The sequence below is a fragment of the Tamandua tetradactyla genome, chromosome 12 (assembly GCF_023851605.1).
Source record: "Tamandua tetradactyla isolate mTamTet1 chromosome 12, mTamTet1.pri, whole genome shotgun sequence".
Classification (NCBI taxonomy): Eukaryota; Metazoa; Chordata; class Mammalia; order Pilosa; family Myrmecophagidae; genus Tamandua; species Tamandua tetradactyla.
Genome location: NC_135338.1, coordinates 24,690,999 through 24,711,447, shown reverse-complemented (window position 1 = coordinate 24,711,447; position 20,449 = coordinate 24,690,999). Strand labels below are relative to the sequence as shown.

Below are 20,449 nucleotides of genomic sequence, written 5' to 3'. Positions count from 1 at the left end.
TAATTTGCTTAAAATCCCATTTTGGTCACCTCCCTTGGAGTGTTCATCACAGTCTACTGGGAGAGATAACCACGAAAATAAATTATTCTTCTTCCCCATTGGTCTTTCCTCAATAAACTCTAAATCATTAAAGACAGAGGTTATGTCTTATTTTTATAACCCTAGTGCTTAGCACAATACATGACACATAGGAAATGTTAAATAAGTGTTAAACTAAATTTTAAAATATTATAAATTCACAGAGGATGCACAGAGGATAGACTCTAAAACTTTGTCTGTGGTAAACTTTGTGATAAAGAGTGAAAGTTAACACTAAAAACAAAGGATGCCTTTGAGATCAAAGGGCAACTAAAAATTAGTCAGATTTAAAAATATATATATTAGCCAAATACAAGAAGGGGAGGTTTCAGACTTAGGAAATCACATGACCAACAGAAAGGAGGAATATGAGAGTATGGCACTTTCAAAAAAACGAATAGAAAATGCTTATAAACCTGGACGGGACCATGGAAGCATGCAGTACATGAATAACAATGAAATTTAGCTGGAAAGGCAAGTAGGGAGCCAGACTATAAATTACGAGCAAAGATAACTATCTTATAAGGCATGAGAATCATTAAAGGATTTTAAGCAGGAGATGAATCACATTCACTTTTATAGAAATAGCACTCTGGTAGAAGTATATAGGATTGACTGAAGGATGGTGATGAAACTAGCTTGAATGCAACTATAAGAAACGGGCCCTGACAGTTGAAAGTACATAGATGTTATATTTAAGATATATTTAGTGCATAGAATCAATAGAACTTGGTATCTATATTCACACAGAAGAGCAAAAAGAGAAGAAGAGGAAGAAGAGCAGGAGGAAGTAGTAGCAGTCATCATCCTAATAGTAGTAGTAATAACTACAGTAACAACTAGAAGTCACATTTACTGAGCACTTTTTTACATGTCAGACAATATTCCAAGACTTCACACGGTATTCACTCATTTAATCCTCATTACAATCCTAGAAGTATGTCCAAATGACTGTTTTAAGATGAAGAATGTGGATTGAGGTAGCCCTTGAAGATAGGATGGAAGAATAAGGAAGGAGCACTATGCACTAAAGGCAGGAAGAAAAAAGGCATGGAAAAGGCACAAATACGGCAGCTGGTTTAACTAAAGCAGTCAGCTTGTACAGGAGAATTGGAGGACATGACTACCAAGTTTGATTATGTCCAGCTTATAAAAGGTCTTAAATATATATGTCATTAATTCTCTAGGCAGTAAGAGAGCCATTAAAGACTTTGAAAAGTGGGGTGATTTTGCAAATAATTTAATTCAGCATTTACTCCTGTCTAGTTAACTAGGGTTATAGATCCTAAAGATCCCTGCCTGTTAGTCTATCTTCCTAGATGTCCTACCAGGATCTAGAAATTAATATGTCCAAAATTAAACTCATATTTCCCTTTAATCTCCTCATATTCTCCTCCTCCATCCTCTTTCTCTATGTGTTTCTTTTTTTTTTTGCATGGGCAGGCACCAGGAATTGAACCTGGGTCTTCCACATGGCAGGCAAGAATTCTGCCCCTGAGTCACCGTCGCATTGCCCACTTCCTGTTTTTAATACTAATTAATGCCACTATATCCACCCAGTAACCCAAAATATCACAATGTTTAAGAGAGCAGGCTTCAGAATCAGATTGCATAGGATAAAATTCTCGTCTATTCTTCTTTTAATCCTCAGCTCAAAGAAATCTTCTTTTGGGTTTCTATGACTCCCCAAACTGATAGGTGTCTCTGCAACCTGACACTCCATCATCTCCCTAACCAAAATGGATGATAACTATTTGCAGCTCTGTCTATCTGCCCCATCAGATTAGAAGTTCCTTAAGGTCAGGAACCAGGGTGATTCATCTCTGGATCCAAGATCCAGCATAGGGCCAGCATTCTTAATTACTATCCTTGGGCGACTGGGTCCATTTTTAACTAAAATGGGGAATATAGGACAAAGAATAAGGGAATTAAATGGAAATGAGTTTAGTCCTGGACACATTAATTTTAAGGGCATATAGGTAAATAATCTAATAGGCAGGGATCTGCTGTGTTCATCTCTAGTTCTGGTACCTAGTAAGGGATAAATGTTTAATTAAGTACATGAACAAATCACTCTTCTGTTCAGAACATTTGATGGCTCTCATACTGCCTAAAGAATAAAGTCCAAATCCATAGGGTGAAACCAACTTTCAAACTGCATCTTCTATTATTCTCCTGCATAAACCTTCTGCTTTCAATAAATTAGCCTCCTCATTTGTGCCTTTCCCACATCTTTTTCTTCATGCCCAAATACCTTATGAACTAAGAAATATGAACTACTTCACACCTTTTATTTTTTACCTTCAAAACCTACCTCAAGTCCATATTCCTTCAAGAAACCTTTCCAGACAGCTTAAGTTAAATAATGATCTCACTGGTACAACGCTTGTTTAAAAGATTCTGTAACTGCCACAAGCTAATTCACGAGGGACATGAAAGATCCTAGAGTTCTTCCAGAATCAAAGAAACATTATATCATCTTACAGGTTTTTTTTTTTTTTTTTTTTTTTTGCATGCACAGGCTCCAGGAATTGAACCAGGGTCTCCCGGATGGCCGGCAAGAATTCTATCACTGAGCTATCTTTGCACCGCCAGGATCATTATAATTTTTAAACAGGCATCCATGAATACTCTGGTTTATATATATATAGTCAATACACATCAATAGACAGTGAAAAGAGTCCCAGTTCAAAGGAATTATACCTTCTTCCTCCAAAGGGCCCTTTGTTTGACAATTCAGAAATTGGTAGATGACTGAACTATAGAACTATCTCCTTTTGTGCAAATAACAGACCCTTTTAGGTAGATAATAGACTTACCAACTACTGGCCCTAAGAATACTCCTCTCTTTTCAATCCTCTAATTATTAAAAAAAAAAAAAAAAGTCTCAAAGGTCTACATTTCAAATCCTCATTACAGTCCCTGTTCCCTCATCCTCCAAATGAAAAATCTTTACATAGTCCACAAAGGAAGAAACTGAATTTCCAAGTTGGCAGGCCAAAGCTGTTTCAGTGATACTGGAGAAGGACCTGCATGAACTGGTTCTGAGAGGGTACAAGGAAGCTAAATAAGCTTCATCTGAAAAGTACAAATGAATGAGGCTGGGGGTGGGGAAAGTCTGAAATCACCTGAGGGAAACAGGCCTACTGATAGGTCAGTATCAAAAAGCCTAAACATTTGTGTGAGAGTTGGGAATTTGACAGGTTAGCAGGAAGACAATTTCCCTTACTGTCATTATCCTGACTTTTCGGCAGGCGGCAATGTAAAACATATACTTCATATATAAATATGGTTGGTCAACACTAGTGTCCAGAATTCTAGAATATTTTAAAATTGACCCTTCCTTCCCTTCTTCCTCAACTAATGTCTTTGACCAGCAGCTGGGAAGACTCACTTCAAGTGATCAGCATTCCTCTGACATTCAAGAGGTTGGACTATTTGTTTCCATAGAAACAGCTTTGTCAGCTAACACAAGATTCAGGCCAAGAATGGTGAAAAAAACTTACGTTATGCAAATTAGAAAGACTATTCCGTTTCTCTTTGTTTTTTCACAAATTTCAGGTTTTCTTAGTCTATAAAATAAAAAAAAGAGACAATCAATTGAAAAAGTCTAGTGTTTTTAAAGGGGGGAAGGCAGTGGAGAGGAGTTAATTCAACATGATACCCAATTCTGTTCATAGATATGATTTCTTAGTAGGAAGTCAAAAAAGTGTGAGCGCATACACATCCATGCCCCAAGTTTCTAATGGATATCATTTAACACTCAATGTCACTGATTGAAATCGTGATGAGAAAGGTTTAAAAGTTTTTCATAAAGGGTAAGACCCGTTTGAGGTTTTTTTCTAAAAATGGTATTTTTTTTAGGTTAAAGTGCAAGCAAAAACTGTAGTTTTAGTTTTAACTAAACTACGACTTCTGCACCAATCTTAAACATTACAAATAATTTATCATGCCAAGAAAAAGAAAAGTTTATGGTCCAAAAAGAATTGGACAGAAACCGCAGTTAATCCTAAGAATCCTACCTTAAGGGAGGAGTACATTCTGGTGAGGCAACAAATATAATAAGGAAACAATACATAAGTTGACCAGACAAAGGATTACTGGGAAAATAAGAGGGTAAAACAACAGACAGTGATGTGTGGAAGGGGAAACATTAAATGAGATGGTCAGAGAAGGCCTATTTTAGGAGATGGTATTTAAGCGCAGATCTGAATGACAAAAAATTAGTCAGCCACATGAGGATTCAGAAATAAAGGCTCAGGCTAAGGGCACAGAAAGTCCATTTATATGTGGATATCGCCAGAAAACTGTATATACTCCAAACTGACATCCACTTCCTCCCTACTTCTGTTAACAGTATCTTTATCTCTGAGATTTTCATCTCCCTCAAACCCTATAATCCAATTAGTTGCCAATAACTGTTGACTCCACAAGGTTTTCAGAATCCATTATTCTAATTTAAACATTCTTTTCTCATCTGAAGTATTTTAATAATCCTGTTGTTTTTCTGGTCCTATTTCCTCCATAACAGCTCCTACACCTCCTGTGACGAACTCACACCCAATTTCTTCAAGTCTCAATTCAAACGCTATCTTCTCTATGAGGGCATTGCAGTTCTAATCAGAAAGGTATCGATTCTTTTTTTTTCCTGAATTCCCACAATTTTGCCCATATCAGTAGAGGGCAAGGAATGAATAACTAATGAGACAAGACAACAAAGTAATAGTGGGAGAAAGAAATTAAAATATCTCAGTTTTCATAATAAATGTACATGATCTACTCTTGCTATTTAAGACATATTGTCCATCAGATTTTTTTTTAATCCAGCTTTATCAAAGATCCACCTAAATCAAAAAGACATGGAAAGCTGCCTATGTAAATCTATTTATGAGGAAACAGGGATAAAATGATTCATTAACATAAACATTAACATAAAAAATACAATTTACCAAGAAACTTAAACAATTCTAAATTTGTATACACTTAATAAAATGCTTTTAAAACTTATAGAGCAAAAAAGTGCTATAAATACAGGAACTAGTTGCCAATTTTATCATTATGCTGCTTAGAGATTTCAGTGCACCTTTCTCAATTATTGACAGGTCAAGCAGACAGAAAAAAAAGTCAGTAACTAAAATATTTGGACAATATTTTAGTTTGCTAAAGCTGCCAGAATGCAATACACTAGATGCACAGGGGATTTATTTAGTTACAAATTTACAGTTCCTCAGAGGAAAGGCAACTTAGCTTTCATCTGAGTTTCTCTGTCATTTGGGAAGGCACACGGGACATCATCTGCTGGCCTTATCTCCTGGTCTCCGGGTTTCAACAGCTTTCCCCCAGCATGTCCTTTCTGCATCTCCAAACGTCGGGGTCTGATCTGCTGAGCTCTCTCTTCTAATCTCTTTTAAGCCTCCAAATAATTAAATTAAATGTCACTCCTTGTAGAAGGCACTCTTCTTAGTCAACAGCAAATATAATGAGCCATAAATGAATTTAACATGCTGATGACTTAAGTCCACAGCAAAAGAACAACAGAGCACCATGACCTAGCCAAGTTGACACCTGAACCTAAGTACTACAGACAATAACAAAATCAATGACCATGACTTGGCCAAAAAGAGACCCTTTACCCATACCCAACAAAAACATTCTTCTCAAGCATACTTGAAACATTCAGAAAAACTAATAACATACTAGGCAATAAATAAAGCAAGTCTCTAAAACTCTCCTTAGTTCACAGATAAGGCTTCAAATAGTTTTTCCATCATTAATCACCCAGATAATTGCATCCCATAGAAGCCATTGCTATCCTCATAGCTTTAAAACTAATTTCATTTAGGATACATTACATGAATAAGTTTGTTATAAAAAAGGGGAAGGGAGCCATGCCGGAGACCCGGGTTCGATTTCCAGAGCCCACTCATGCAAAAAAAAAAAAGGGGGGGGGGATTTCCCTTAATTAAAAAAATCTTAAAAAGAAAAAAATCCAATAAGGAAAAATTTCAAAAGGGATTAGTAATAATATATATTATAACTTAAATCTGCCCTCACAGATAGGAAAAAAAATGATTCCCAACACTCAATTCAGATGGCTAACAATAGTGCAATTTCTGTAGCTTAAAAAAAACATCTTTCTTGCATACAAACTTTCAGGCACATAAGATACTTTGAACATTCATGGCAAAAACTATATAAAACATAAATTTGTAACTAAAAGATTAAGTTTATAATTTCCTTTTCTCGTATCATGATTCTAGGCCTTACAATTGTCCTGAAATAAAAATAAAGTAACACAGCTGGAAAAAAAAATACTGCTGCTTTTAAACTGTGCTATATATATATTCTAAAATACACGTTTACTAAATTATATCAAAAGATTTATTTTCAAATGTCATCTTGGCTCCTATTAAATATTTCTTAGATGCCAGTAGTTTTCAACCACAGGTGATTTTGCTCCACCACCCCCAAGGGAAATCTAGATTATGTCTGCAGACATTTTTGATAGTCTGGGATTGGGATGAGGTGCTACTGCTATCTAGTGGGTAAAGGCCAGGATATCTGGTAAACATGCACAGGACAGTGCCCTACACAAAGAATTATCAGGTGAAACTGTCATAAAAGCCAAAACTGAGAAACCCTGCATTAAAGCAAACAATGGAATAGTGGCTAATTCAAAACTGAGGCATTCACTTATTTATTGAGTTCCTCATAAGTTCAAGACAAAAAGTTTAAATAGCCATGCTTACTTGCTAACCACCTAAAATACCAGTATTTTTCAAGTACTGCTAGTTTCCAAATAATAAATCAAGGCTGAAAAATTATTAAATATCATCTAATCTGTTTTTCAAAATGCTCAGGAAGGTACTTTTCAAGGGCCATCTTGTCAGTGAATGGTACAGTAAGAGCAGAAGCTTACTTTTATCTTTTTTCAAGATAAAAGCGACTGATTTAGATGTTTAGAAAACAAAACACTCACCTTATGCATGCTTATTTTACAAATGATAAAGGAAGGTTAAATAAATTTAAGTTATTTACCAAGGTTATACAAACATTTAGTGGAAGATCAATAAACCTAGAAATTTAACAAGATAATGATCCAACAGAGTAGCAGGGGAACAGATGGAAAAAACTACTGTTAAATAAATTGCCTTATTCTGTATATTGGGACCTGAGTGGGAAAGCATACATATTTTTAGTAATATATTCTAGCATACAATACATTCCCCATTAATTGCTTATAATCTGGCTTCAGAGACAAAATATAACTTAATCCTCAAACAACTACAAATAGAAGAACTACTACTATCCCCACTGCCAAACGCAGGGACAGGTTAAAAGAAGTAAAGTATTTTGTCCAAAGAATACCTCAAAATAAACATTCAACATTCTTACCAGTTACTCATGTACCTGGTCTCACATCCACTATATATTATAATGCTTACAATATCCTTGTACGGTACTTTAAAAGGAATTCTTATCCCTATTTTATAGAGGAGGGAACCAGAACAGACTGAATAAACAGTGATGGTGGCAGCAGATGTGGAGGTGATGGTGGTATGGGGAGCAGCAGCAGTAGAAAAGCATTATTTGCCAGGTACAGTGTCAAGAATTTTACATACATTATCTAATTTAATCCTTCCAACTACAAGAAGTATCTGCAGTTTACAAATGAGGAAAACAAGTATGGAGAGGTTAAACTGCTTCCCAAGTTCATAAATCTAAGTGGAAGAGCCAAGACTCATACCAAATCTGTATGACTCTAAAACATAAGCTCTTAACTCTTGCCATACTTTCATTTAGTCTTATTCAATGCTAAGAAAAGAAATGGGAAATCTACAGATCATTACTGGTAATTAACTTGTGCATACACATTCTCTCTTCTAAGTGATGAGATTCCACGAGAAACACATTTGCAGATTCAAATAGCTAATAACCTCTTCCTGCTTTTCTATGCCTAAAATTTGGGTTTGGGCTCAAGTATTCCCAGGAAAGGATGGATTGCATATTGAATCATCCTTTATCCCGTGTTCCTTTATAAATGTGGATGCTACCCTGTCATTGTAGTAGCTGGTAATATAAAAAAGAATTGGGGGAGACAAGAGATGCTCGCCATTCGTTTCTTTAAAAATCAGATAATCAAGCTCCCTACACATAATGTCTAACATTCCCTGAAATCAAGAGCTTTCTTTAAAAATCAGTGGAAAATTTCTCCATTTGCTTATATCAAACACAAAGGTAAAGGCCTTTGGAGATATTCAACACTACACACATTAGCAGGAATTGATCAGAAGCCAAAGAGTATCAAATGCTTGGTTACTTGAACTGCCCTATAATCACCATTAACTCCTTAGTAATAAAAGATTAAATGCATCCAAAAGGTTAGCAAAATTCTTGAAACTGGTGAGCACTAGGATAAAAAGTAATTTCTAACATTTTCCAACTGGCTAGAAATGGATGTTGAAAAATATGGGGTTCAATCACATGCAATATAACTTTTCAGTATATTACTACCAATCAAGAATATATGTAGGGCCTAGTTGGAGAACAAGAAAAGGTCTAGATAAGGAACAGAGCTAGTGTAAGGGATAGAAGATAAAGCCAGAGTTGACTCTGAAAGCTAAACTAAATTGTTTGAATTTTCTCCTGCAGGCAATGGGAAAACACAGGTTTCCGAGTTTAAAAAAAAAAAAAAGTCAAGAACAAAATAACCTTTTAGGGAGAAAAATCTAGTCTGTGCTATAACCGGAGTTAACTGGGGAAAAGCATAAGCAAAGAGGGTAAATGGGGAAATGTTCTAATACTTTACCCATGGGAGGATGAAGGAAACAGAAGGAATAAAAAGGGATAATTTCAAACAATGGTATTAAGGATGATTTGGCAGGATTTGGAGACCAGAAACCAAATTTAATTCCACAACACTGGGCATGACAAATGTACCTGTAAGAATTACAGAACCTTAGAAGAAATAGGAAAACCAAAGAACAAGGTTTCCCAGCCCGAGACCCATCCAGGGAGCTAGGGCGTGGGGAGCAGAATTAGAAAGGAGATGGTAAATTTCATTTTAGGAGTACGCCATTTAAAGTAGAGTTTCTGGCAGACTGTTAATTGCTAGACAGTGACTCCTTAGAGCTCAGGCTAGAAATGAAAATTTGTAAGTAATGTACATATTCCTCTTACATTTATAAAACTTTTCAGTTTCTGTAGTAAGCTCAAGCACATTGTTTCGTTTGATCTCCACAACTGCTCTGAAAGGTAGTCAGGTCAGATATCCCCATATTCCAGAAGATATATAAACACTGAATCTAAGTCACATAGCTAGAAGGAATTGAACAGGGACCAGAATACAGAACACTGAACCCTTATATGGATCCAGAATATTATTTTAGTTACTTCTCTGTAAGGTACCATGCTTGAATATATGCTTCCTTCAAAAATCAATTATATCATTCTTTTACCTTTAAAATATGACTACAGAAAATTCATCTTTTCCCCTCAACTTACTGTTTCACAAAATGAATTTTAATAGATGCAATTTCACTTTTTAATAGATTAACAGACTATAAATTTACTATCACCCAGTTGTGGTAGCATAAAATCTATTGTTCAAAGTGTCTAAATTCTCAGTTAAACAGCTGCAGAGGGAGTCAAGCGGAGAAATTAGTGTGTGAATTTTCCTACTACATTTGAAAAGCAAAACTAAGCTATTAAAATCTAGTTTCCCAGTGACATTATAAATTTAACTGCAGTTGCACAGTATCCTTTTGAAGACCAAAACCCAAATATTTTCTAATAAAAATCTTTTTCATTCAAAAAGAATATTTTTGAATGAAAATCTTTTTAACCAAAGAATTACTTTTTTTATTAATTAAAAAAAATTAACAAAACATTTAGAAATCATTCCATTCTACATGTACAATCAATAATTCTTAATATCATCACATAGTTGCATATTCATCATTTCTTAGTACATCTGCATCGATTTAGAAAAAGAAATAAAAAGACAACAGAATAAGAATTAAAACGAAAATAGAAAAAAAAAACCTATACCTCACATGCAGCTTCATTCAATGTTTTAACATAATTGCATTACAATTAGGTAGTATTGTGCTGTCCATTTCTGAGTTTTTATATCCAGTCCTGTTGCACAGTCTGTATCCCTTCAGCTCCAATTACCCCTTCTCTTTTTTTTTTTTTAATTAATGGAAAAAAAGAAATTAACCCAACATTTAGAAATCATACCATTCTACATATGCAATCAGTAATTCTTAACATCATCACATAGATGCATGATCATCGTTTCTTAGTACATTTGTATCGGTTTAGAAGAACTAGCAACACAACCGAAAAAGATATAGAATGTTAATATAGAGAAAAAAATAAAAGTAATAATAGTAAAAACAAAACAAAACAAAACAAAACAAAAACCTATAGCTCAGATGCAGCTTCATTCAGTGTTTTAACATGATTACTTTACAATTAGGTATTATTGTGCTGTCCATTTTTGAGTTTTTGTATCTAGTCCTGTTGCACAGTCTGTATCCCTTCAGCTCCAATTGCCCATCATCTTACCCTGTTTCTACCTCCTGCTGGACTCTGTTACCAATGACATATTCCAAATTTATTCTCGAATGTCCGTTCACATCAGTGGGACCATACAGTATTTGTCCTTTAGTTTTTGGCTAGACTCACTCAGCATAATGTTCTCTAGGTCCCTCCTTGTTATTACATGCTTCATAAGTTTATCCTGTCTTAAAGCTGCATAATATTCCATCGTATGTATATACCAGTTTGTTTAGCCACTCTTCTGTTGATGGAGATTTTGGCTGTTTCCATCTCTTTGCAATTGTAAATAACGCTGCTATAAACATTGGTGTACAAATGTCCGTTTGTGTCTTTGCCCTTAAGTCCTTTGAGTTGCTGGGTCGTATGGCAATTCTATATTCAGCTTTTTGAGGAACCGCCAAACTGCCTTCCACAGTGGTTGCACCATTTGACATTCCCACCAACAGTGGATAAGTGTGCCTCTTTCTCCACATCCTCTCCAGCACTTGTCATTTTCTGTTTTGTTGATAATGGCCATTCTGGTGGGTGTGAGATGATATCTCATTGTGGTTTTGATTTGCATTTCTCTAATGGCCAGGGCCAAAGAATTACTTTTGGGGGGGGGTGCTTTTTACTATAAACGTTCTCATTCAGTTTTTCAAATACAGTTAAATCAATTTGGACTGCTGTGGTGACATGGTGAGTGTGCCAGTTTGAAAGTATCATGTACCCCAGAAAAGCCATGCTTTAATCCTGATCCAATTTTTGTCGGAGCAGCCATTTCTTTTAATCCTGATTCAATACAGCAGGCTGGAAACTTCTGATTAGATTATTTCCAGGGAGATGTGGCATGCCCAAATATAGGTATGACCTTTAATTAGATGGCGTGTGACGCCACCCATTCCAAGTGGGCCTTGATTAGCTTACTGGAATCCTTTAAAAGAAGAAACATTTTGGAGACAATGAGACACAACAGAACCAACAGAAACTTCACAGCAGACCTAATGTAGATAACAACACTTGGAGAAGAAAGACACGGATGTTTGGAAATGCTTGGTAAGCCTGTAGATACCGCCATGAGATGTTACGCAATCCAAAACCTGGAGAGAGTCAAGGGAAGCCAAGAAATGAAAGCCAGCCCTGGAGAAGCAAAATGAGGAACTCTGTTAGTTTGCAAGCTGCCGAATGATATATACCAGAACTAGAACAGCTTTTATAAAGGGGAATTTAATAAGTTACAAGTTTACAGTGAAAGTGTCCAATTCAAGGCACCAACAATAGGTTACCTTCACTCAGGAAAGGCTGATGAGCGAAGAACACCTGTCAGCCGGGTAGTCATGTGACTGACATCTGCTGGTCCCTTGCTCCTGGGCTCCATTGCCTTCAGCCTCTGTTCATGTGGGTTTCCTCACTTTGCTTCTCTGGGGCTGGTTTTCATCTCCTGGCTTCCCTTGGCTCTCTCCAGGTTCTGGTTTGCTTAACATCTCATGGCAATATGTGCTGGTCTCCAAGCATCTCCAAACATCCGTGTTTCTGTTCACCAAATGTCTACATCTGCTCTGTCAGCTCTGAGGCTTCTGCCGTTTCTAACTCTCTCCAAAATATTCCCTCTTTTAAAGGATCCCGGTAAACTATCAAGGCCCACCTGGAATGGGTGGAGCCACATCTCCCTGTAATCAAAAGGTCACACCCACAATTGGGCACGCCACATCCTTGTGGAGATAATCTAATCAAGTTCCCAACCTACAGTATTGGATCAGAATTAAAAGAAAGGACTGCACCCACATGACTGGATCAGGATTAAAACATGGTTTTTCTGGGGGTACATAATACGTTCAAACCAGCACAAAGCCCCACAAGAACAGAGGCTGAAAGCAATGGAGCCCAGGAGCACGGGACTAGCCAAGGCCAGCCATATGACTTCCCAGCTGACAGAGGTGTTCTTGACCCATGGGCCTTCTTGAATTAAGGTATCTATCCCTGGACACCTTAATATGGACATTTTTACAGGTATAGAACTGTAAACTTGTAATTTACTAAATTTCCCTTTTGAAAAGCCATTCTAGTTCTGGTAATATCACATTCTGGCAGCCTGCAAACTAACATAGTGAGTCTGCCCTTATACCTGAAATTCATTCTAAGGACAGAGTATCATTTATCAGAGATGGGCATGTGGCTGAGTCCTGGCCATTCTTGGTCCATCAAAGTAACACTTTCCTTTAAAGTAATGAAGAAAAGTAATTGATTAAATGTTTTTGTACAAAGATCTTCCCTGGGGACAATGTTCCCAAGTTTGGGAGAACCACAAATTCTGGTAAAACAAAGAAATAAAAGGTTAAAGTAAAAGAGTCTTAAGATGAAACTAATCTACAAAATACAGATATTTTCAAATTGAAATAAATCAGAGGAATATTTTTACAGATTACAATTAAGTACTCAAAAGATGGTCTATTATTTTTTTTAAGCTGGCTTTACTTTGGGCTAAAGTAAAACTAAAAAATGGCAAACAGAAGTTGGGTATAGGTACAAAAATAGGATATGTGTATATTATATATACTTACATAGAACATCTAGGGTAGTAGTTACGACAATGTTAAAAGTTAAAATCACCCCAAACTGTTAACTTGCCAAAAGAAAAGAATTATTGAAGCAAGTAATTTAAAACTTAATATTGCTCATTTCATCAATATTAAGATAAAGAATTGATCAAGGCAGCAATCTGAAACAAGTTATGCAAATTTAAGGCTCCATATTTAGCCTCCTATCTATCCCCATCAAAATTCTTTCTGCGTCAGGAACAACTTAAACCTCAGAAAGACCTACTGATCACATTAGTTTATAATAATTAACTCCTAAAGAGCTTATTTTCTGCACTGCTTATTTTGTTATTAATTTGCCCTACCTGGCATTGTCATCTATTATTAAATTTCTATGTATAAATACCTTATCTAGTCAACTAGACTGTAAATACTCTGTAGCAACTCCAATTCACATACAGTTGCTGTTTGGGAATCCTGTGGAGAAGACTGAGATCCACTCGAGGCTCTTACACAAAAAATATTAACACATATACAGGTACTTGCTATTCCTGCAATGCCTCTCTTTCAAGCCTTGTGTTCATCCTTACCATCTCTGCCAGTTTGAAGCTATTACGTATCCCAAAAAAGCCATGTCCTTTAATCCTCATTCAATATTGCTGGGCGGAATCTTTTCAATCGTTTCCATGAAGATAAGACCCACTCAATTGTGGGTGGTAACTTTTGACTAGATGGTTTCCATGGAGATGCATCTCCATCCATTCAAGATGGGGTTGCTAGTGGAGCCCTTTTAGAGGGAACGATGTTGGAAAAAGCTCAAAGCAAACAGAGCAGATAAGAGCCCAGTGGAAGCAGGTGAAGAAGTTTGGAGAGAAAGACAGCAGACATTGCCATGTGTCTTCACAGCCAAGAAAGAAGCCCCAAATGTCGTAGACCTTCTTGAATCAAGGCGTCTTTCTCTGGATGGCTTGGTTTGTATATTTTTATAGTCTTGCATTAATTTAGACATTTTCACAGCCTCAGAATTGTAAACTTGCAAGTTAATAAATTCCCCTTTTAAAAGCCACTTTATTTCTGGTATATCACATTCTATCAGCTTGCAAACTAAAATACTACCCTTACTGCCACATTTATCTACCACCATAACAATGATGTATGTTATGTACACAGACTCAAATATATCACTACCCCCATAACAACGATGTATATTATGTAAACAGACTCATATAGCACTATTACATCTTCTGTGAGCTGAGCCTTCATTCTATGCCTAGAACATGTACTTTGTGTGATGGTTAGGTTCTGGTGTCAACTTGGCCAAATGATTATGCCCAGTTGTCTGGTCCAGTAAGCTGGCCTGACCGCTGCTGCAAATATATTTCGTGGTTAGCTGATTGAATCATCTGTCAGCTGACTGCACCTGTAGCTGATCACATCTGTAATCAACTAAGACGTGCCTCCCACAATGTGATAATCCAATCAAATGAAGACGGTTAAGGAAGAAGATTCTTTCACTCCTTCAGCCAGTGAGCCTCTCCTGTGGAGTTTGTCCAGACCCTTCATCAGAACCACCAGCCTCACAGACTGCCCTATGGATTTTGGATTCTTCCATTACTAAGGCTGCATGAGACCCCTTTATAAATTTCACATTTACAGATCTCTCCTGTTGGTTCTGTTGCTCTAGAGAACCCTAAAACACTTTGCTTTTTAACATTTTCTCTTAGAGCCCAGCACACTGCTGTGTACACTCGTAAAAGAAACTAAATAAATATACGTTGCATTAATTTTGAGTAACTATTTAAATACTTGAAAGGAGGGAAAAAAGAAAAGAAAATTTAACTGCCTATTGTAAGACATCTGAATAGCCAAAAGGAGAGAAACTTCATGCACATTTTTTAATGACCACTGTCAAAAAGTAGTAAAGAAATGATATAAATCCTGTGGTGGACAACAACTGCAATTAACAGTACAAATGTAAAAATTTTCTTTCATGAGCTAGAACAAATGTATGCCATTATTACAAGATGTTAATAACCGAGTGGTATATGGGAAAAATAAACCTATTGAAAACTATGGATTATGGTTAACATTAATGCTAATACTCTTTCATCAACAGTAGCAAGTGTACCATACCAATGGTAAGGGTCAATAATACAGGATGATTCGGAGTTTTTTTATAGTAATGAAAATGTTCTAAAATCGATTGTGGGGATGAATGCACAACTGTGTGATGATACTGTGAACACTGTACACTTTGGATGAACTGTGTTGCATGTGAATATATCTCACTAAAACGGCTTAAAAAAAGTGATATATATCACAATCACAAGTATGGTGATAAAAACAATAATGTACTTATAATTATTTCATATAATGAACTCTTGTCATAAAACTTTTAAATTAAATGAAAATTTTATTCTTATTAAAATAATATATGCATATATATGTGTGTGTGTGTGTATATATATATATATATATATATATATATATATATATATATATTTTTTTTTTTTTACATGGGCAGGCACCGGGAATCGAACCTGGGTCCTCTGGCATGGCAGGCAAGCGTCCTTGCCTGCTGAGCCACCGTGGCCCACCCATATTTTTTAAACTAATGGTTCCAAAAATCTTACTCTGAAAAAGAACAATTCAATGCCCTATCCCTCTTCACCTGAGTCCTGCTACCAAGACAGAATCACTTTTAACTTTTAGGGTTTTCTTCTTTAATACACCTTCATGTCTAATAACATGTCTATACTGGAATACTCCCATTTCTTGCTTTTTAAATCACAAACATATTCTGCTGACTCACTACGATGGAGCATGAGCATTAGGCACATATTACATTTCCCTCTCTCCATAAAGCTATTTTTTGTTTTTTAGTTGGATCAGTAAGACAACCTTATAGTCTCTGGCAGAAAAAAAAATCAATATACTTGCTTATATACACATTCAAACAAATCAGGCAATCTATCACTTTCATCGTCTGTTTTTTTAATTTTTATCATATATCTTTTGAAATTCTCCATCTTCCTGCTCTGCTGGATATTTTCTTTTTGTCCATTCAGATCCACTCATCACTCTTCTCCCATGTCCTACTAGACTTCATGCTCTTATCTATACTGACCTTTACAGATGGCATTATCAATGTTCCATTCTCCTCTGGCTTCCAGTTGGTTCAGCCAATGAGAAGTACCCATAGAGAGGGAGGATAGAGTGTTGGGATCCTTAATTTCTCCAGTTTTGTCCTGTGATATGGCAGGGCCACAATTCCCATCAGGTAGTCCCTCTCCTACAACTAATAGCCCTTATAAATTCCTAAACCTACTACCTCTCCTGCCCCTTCAGGCTAAGTACAGTACGTTTCCTGAAGATGCTAATCCTGGGGTGCTTCCCTCATTATCATCCACACTTTTGTGAATCGTCCTTGCATTATCTCTCCTCATTATTCAGGCTGATTTTGCCCTCAATTTCAGATTGCATGGACTCTGACACCGCTTCAATCTGAACTCACTGTCTAGGTGGACAGCAGTCAGCTGGAATTCTAGGCTCCTCCTTCATTGTTATCACCTCTCTCCTCCTTCTTATCTAGTCCCCTCTCCTTAAGAGTCCTCCAAGAGGGGGGTGCACGGGGCTAAATTTAAAATCTTGATTTACTTGGTACCAGAGCAGATCACATCCTCTCTGAAATATTCTTTTGCTTCTTTACAACCAAACTGAATTTCTTATAGCTACTTACGACTTCTGCCTTTACTTTTTTGTTTTCTCCAACAAATATTTTCCAAGGAAGTATTTTATAGTGCTGCTGACCTTTTTCTTCCAATTAGGGTAAGAACAACAACAAAAAGGATAAATATGTAAAAATAATTACATTGGTATAGGGTTTTTATGTGTCTTTGTGAACGACCAATAATGCCCATATGGGAAATTACATAGAGAAACAGACATTATATACTGTTGACTTTCAAAATCAGAATGATGATTTTGGATGGCAATTTTGCCATCTCCAGCAGAATTTTTAAATATTATTACCTATAATACTGTGATTCCTCCTCTAGAAAATTTATCCTATACAAGATATTTCTGTAACTGAGAAATTAGGATTTAAGGGATGATTCTGACTACTGAATCATTGTGTGGATGTTCCTTTTTTGCTTTCTGATATACTGGTGTAGAAAGAGGGAAATACATGGCATCTTTAAATAGTAATCCAGTTACCTTGATCTTTGATAATGATTGTATAGCCTTTCTCTTCTGCCCTGTTATTGTAAAACCTTGTGACTAACCTTCATCTGTACCTATTTACCCAGTTTTTCAACTCTAGAGTTTTGTAATCACTAAAGACAGCCCCTAATGTTTATTAATGAAGGGTCTTAGGTCAGCCCAGAATGAACCCACCCCAAGTCCAAAGTTACCTTGTCAACTGAGACTAGCTCTAACCAAAATGGGTCCACCTGACATGCACAGTAGCTTAGACTTTAACCTATAAGTCACCTATATCGCATTATAATAGTAAATATCATGCCCATCACCATATTAAGGCTGCCATTTTCTTACATAAGTTCTCTTATGTTTCTTACATGACTAAGCATGCAATCGACCTGCACATGCTCGATAATTAGATCACCTCTAATTACATCAGCTGGGGCCACTGCGCTCATTATCTTAAAATGTACCCATCTTTTAATTCTATAAAACCATCAGAATTATTACAGTCTGGAGAGAGATTTAGGGCCAACAGAACATCTGCTCTACTACTACATGCCTAACAATAAATGTTTTCTCTTTGAAACCCCAGTGTCCCAGGAATTGGTTATTTGAACTCATTGGGCAAAATAATCCACTACCTTTGTCTAGTAACATTTTTACAAAGATGTCCACTGTAGATTTTTTACAAGAGAAAAAATAGGAGAGGAGCTTAAATGTCTGTATATAGGAAACAACAAGTAAATTACAGTAAATCCATGTAAGAGAATACTATGCAGGTATATAGTCCATGTGGATACTGAGCACTTGAAATGTGTGTAGAATGAATGAGGAACTGAATGCTAAATTTTATTTAATTTCAATTAATTTAAAACCTGATACTCAATTCCATTATTAGAAAACTTTTAAGTATGCTTGAAACAACTTGGATCAGTCAATCCAGTTTTTCAACTGTAAATTTAATCTAATCTAAATACAGATCAATTATTTCCCATGAAAATTTAGCATCCTTGTTGAGATGTGTCATCACAGTAAATTTTACATGAGATGATTTCAAAGATCTAGTATGGAGGAAAAAAAGGATACAAAATATCTTATTTTTTATTTATTGTAAGTTAAAATGGTAATTTAAAAAATATTTTGTGCTAAATAAAGGACTATCAAAACTGATTTAATCGGGTTCCTTTTTTTTTTTTCTTTTTTTTTTTTATTAATTAAAAAAAGAATTAACAAAACAATTAGAAATCATTCCAATCTACATGTACAATCAGCAATTCTCAATAACATCACATAGTTGCATATTCATCATTTCTTAGTACATTTGCATCGATTCAGAAAAAGAAACAAAAAGACAACAGAATAAGAAAACAATAATAGAAAGAAAAAAAACAAAAACAAAACAAAACAAAAAAAACAAAAACAAAAAACCTATACCTCACATGCAGCTTCATTCAGTGTTTTAACATAATTGCATTACAATTGGGTAGTATTGTGCTGTCCATTTCTGAGTTTTTATATCCAGTCCCGTTGTACAGTCTGTATCCCTTCATCTCCAATTGTCCCTTCTCTTTTTTTTTTTTTTTTTTTTTAATTAACGGAAAAAAAGAAATTAACCCAACATTTAGAGATCATACCATTCTACACATGCAATCATTAATTCTTAACATCATCACATAGATGCATGATCATCATTTCTTAGTACATTTGCATTGGTTTAGAAGAACTAGCAACATAACCGAAAAAGATATAGAATGTTAATATAGAGAAAAAAATAAAAGTAATAATAGTAAAATCAAAACAAAACAACACAAAACAAAACAAAAACCTATAGCTCAGATGCAGCTTCATTCAGTGTTTTAACATGATTACTTTACAATTAGGTATTATTGTGCTGTCCATTTTTGAGTTTTTGTATCTAGTCCTGTTGCACAGTCTGTATCCCTTCAGCTTCAATTACCCATTGTCTTACCCTGTTTCTAACTCCTGCTGAACTCTGTTACCAATGACATATTTCAAGTTTATTCTCGAATGTCCGTTCACATCAGTGGGACCATACAGTATTTGTCCTTTAGTTTTTGGCTGGATTCACTCAGCATAATATTCTCTAGGTCCATCCATGTTATTACATGGTTCATAAGTTTATCTTGTCTTAAAGCTGCATAATATTCCATCGTATGTATATACCACAGTTTGTTTAGCCACTCTTCTGTTGATGGAGATTTTGGCTGTTTCCATCTCTTTGCAATTGTAAATAATGCTGCTATAAACATTGGTGTGCAAATGTCCGTTTGTGTCTTTGCCCTTAAGTCCTTTGAGTAGATACCTAGCAATGGTATTGCTGGGTCGTATGGCAATTCTATATTCAGCTTTTTGAGGAACCGCCAAACTGCCTTCCACAGTGGTTGCACCCTTTGACATTCCCACCAACAGTGGATAAGTGTGCCTCTTTCTCCGCATCCTCTCCAGCACTTGTCATTTTCTGTTTTGTTGATAATGGCCATTCTGGTGGGTGTGAGATGATATCTCATTGTGGTTTTGATTTGCATTTCTCTAATGGCCAGGGACATTGAGCATCTCTTCATGTGCCTCTTGGCCATCCGTATTTCCTCTTCTGAGAGGTGTCTGTTCAAGTCTTTTTCCCATTTTGTAATTGGGTTGGCTGTCTTTTTGTTGTTGAGATGAACAATCTCTTTATAAATTCTGGATACTAGACCTTTATCTGATATATCATTTCCAAATATTGTCTCCCATTGTGAAGGCTGTCTTTCTACTTTCTTGATGAAGTTCTTTGATGCACAAAAGTGTTTAATTTTGAGGAGTTCCCATTTATTTATTTCCTTCTTCAGTGCTCTTGCTTTAGGTTTAAGGTCCATAAAACCGCCTCCAGTTGTAAGATCCATAAGATATCTCCCAACATTTTCCTCTAACTGTTTTATGGTCTTAGACCTAATGTTTAGATCTTTGATCCATTTTGAGTTAACTTTTGTATAGGGTGTGAGAGATGGGTCTTCTTTCATTCTTTTGCATATGGATATCCAGTTCTCTAGGCACCATTTATTGAAGAGACTGCTCTGTCCCAGGTG

The 20,449-nt window shown here is 35.9% G+C and overlaps 1 protein-coding gene across 3 annotated transcripts in view; it reads right to left on the bottom strand.

The window, feature by feature from the left end:
- Positions 1-20,449, bottom strand: part of PALS1 (protein associated with LIN7 1, MAGUK p55 family member) — a 156,831-nt gene that overhangs the window by 114,973 nt on the left and 21,409 nt on the right. For 2 of the 3 annotated variants that reach the window (XM_077122769.1, XM_077122771.1), the window contains exon 2: positions 3,585-3,650. The exons of the other annotated variant lie outside the window; for it this stretch is intronic. The gene's annotated coding sequence lies outside the window, so the exon portion shown is untranslated. The remainder of the gene's footprint in view (positions 1-3,584; positions 3,651-20,449) is intronic. 3 annotated transcript variants of the gene reach the window in all.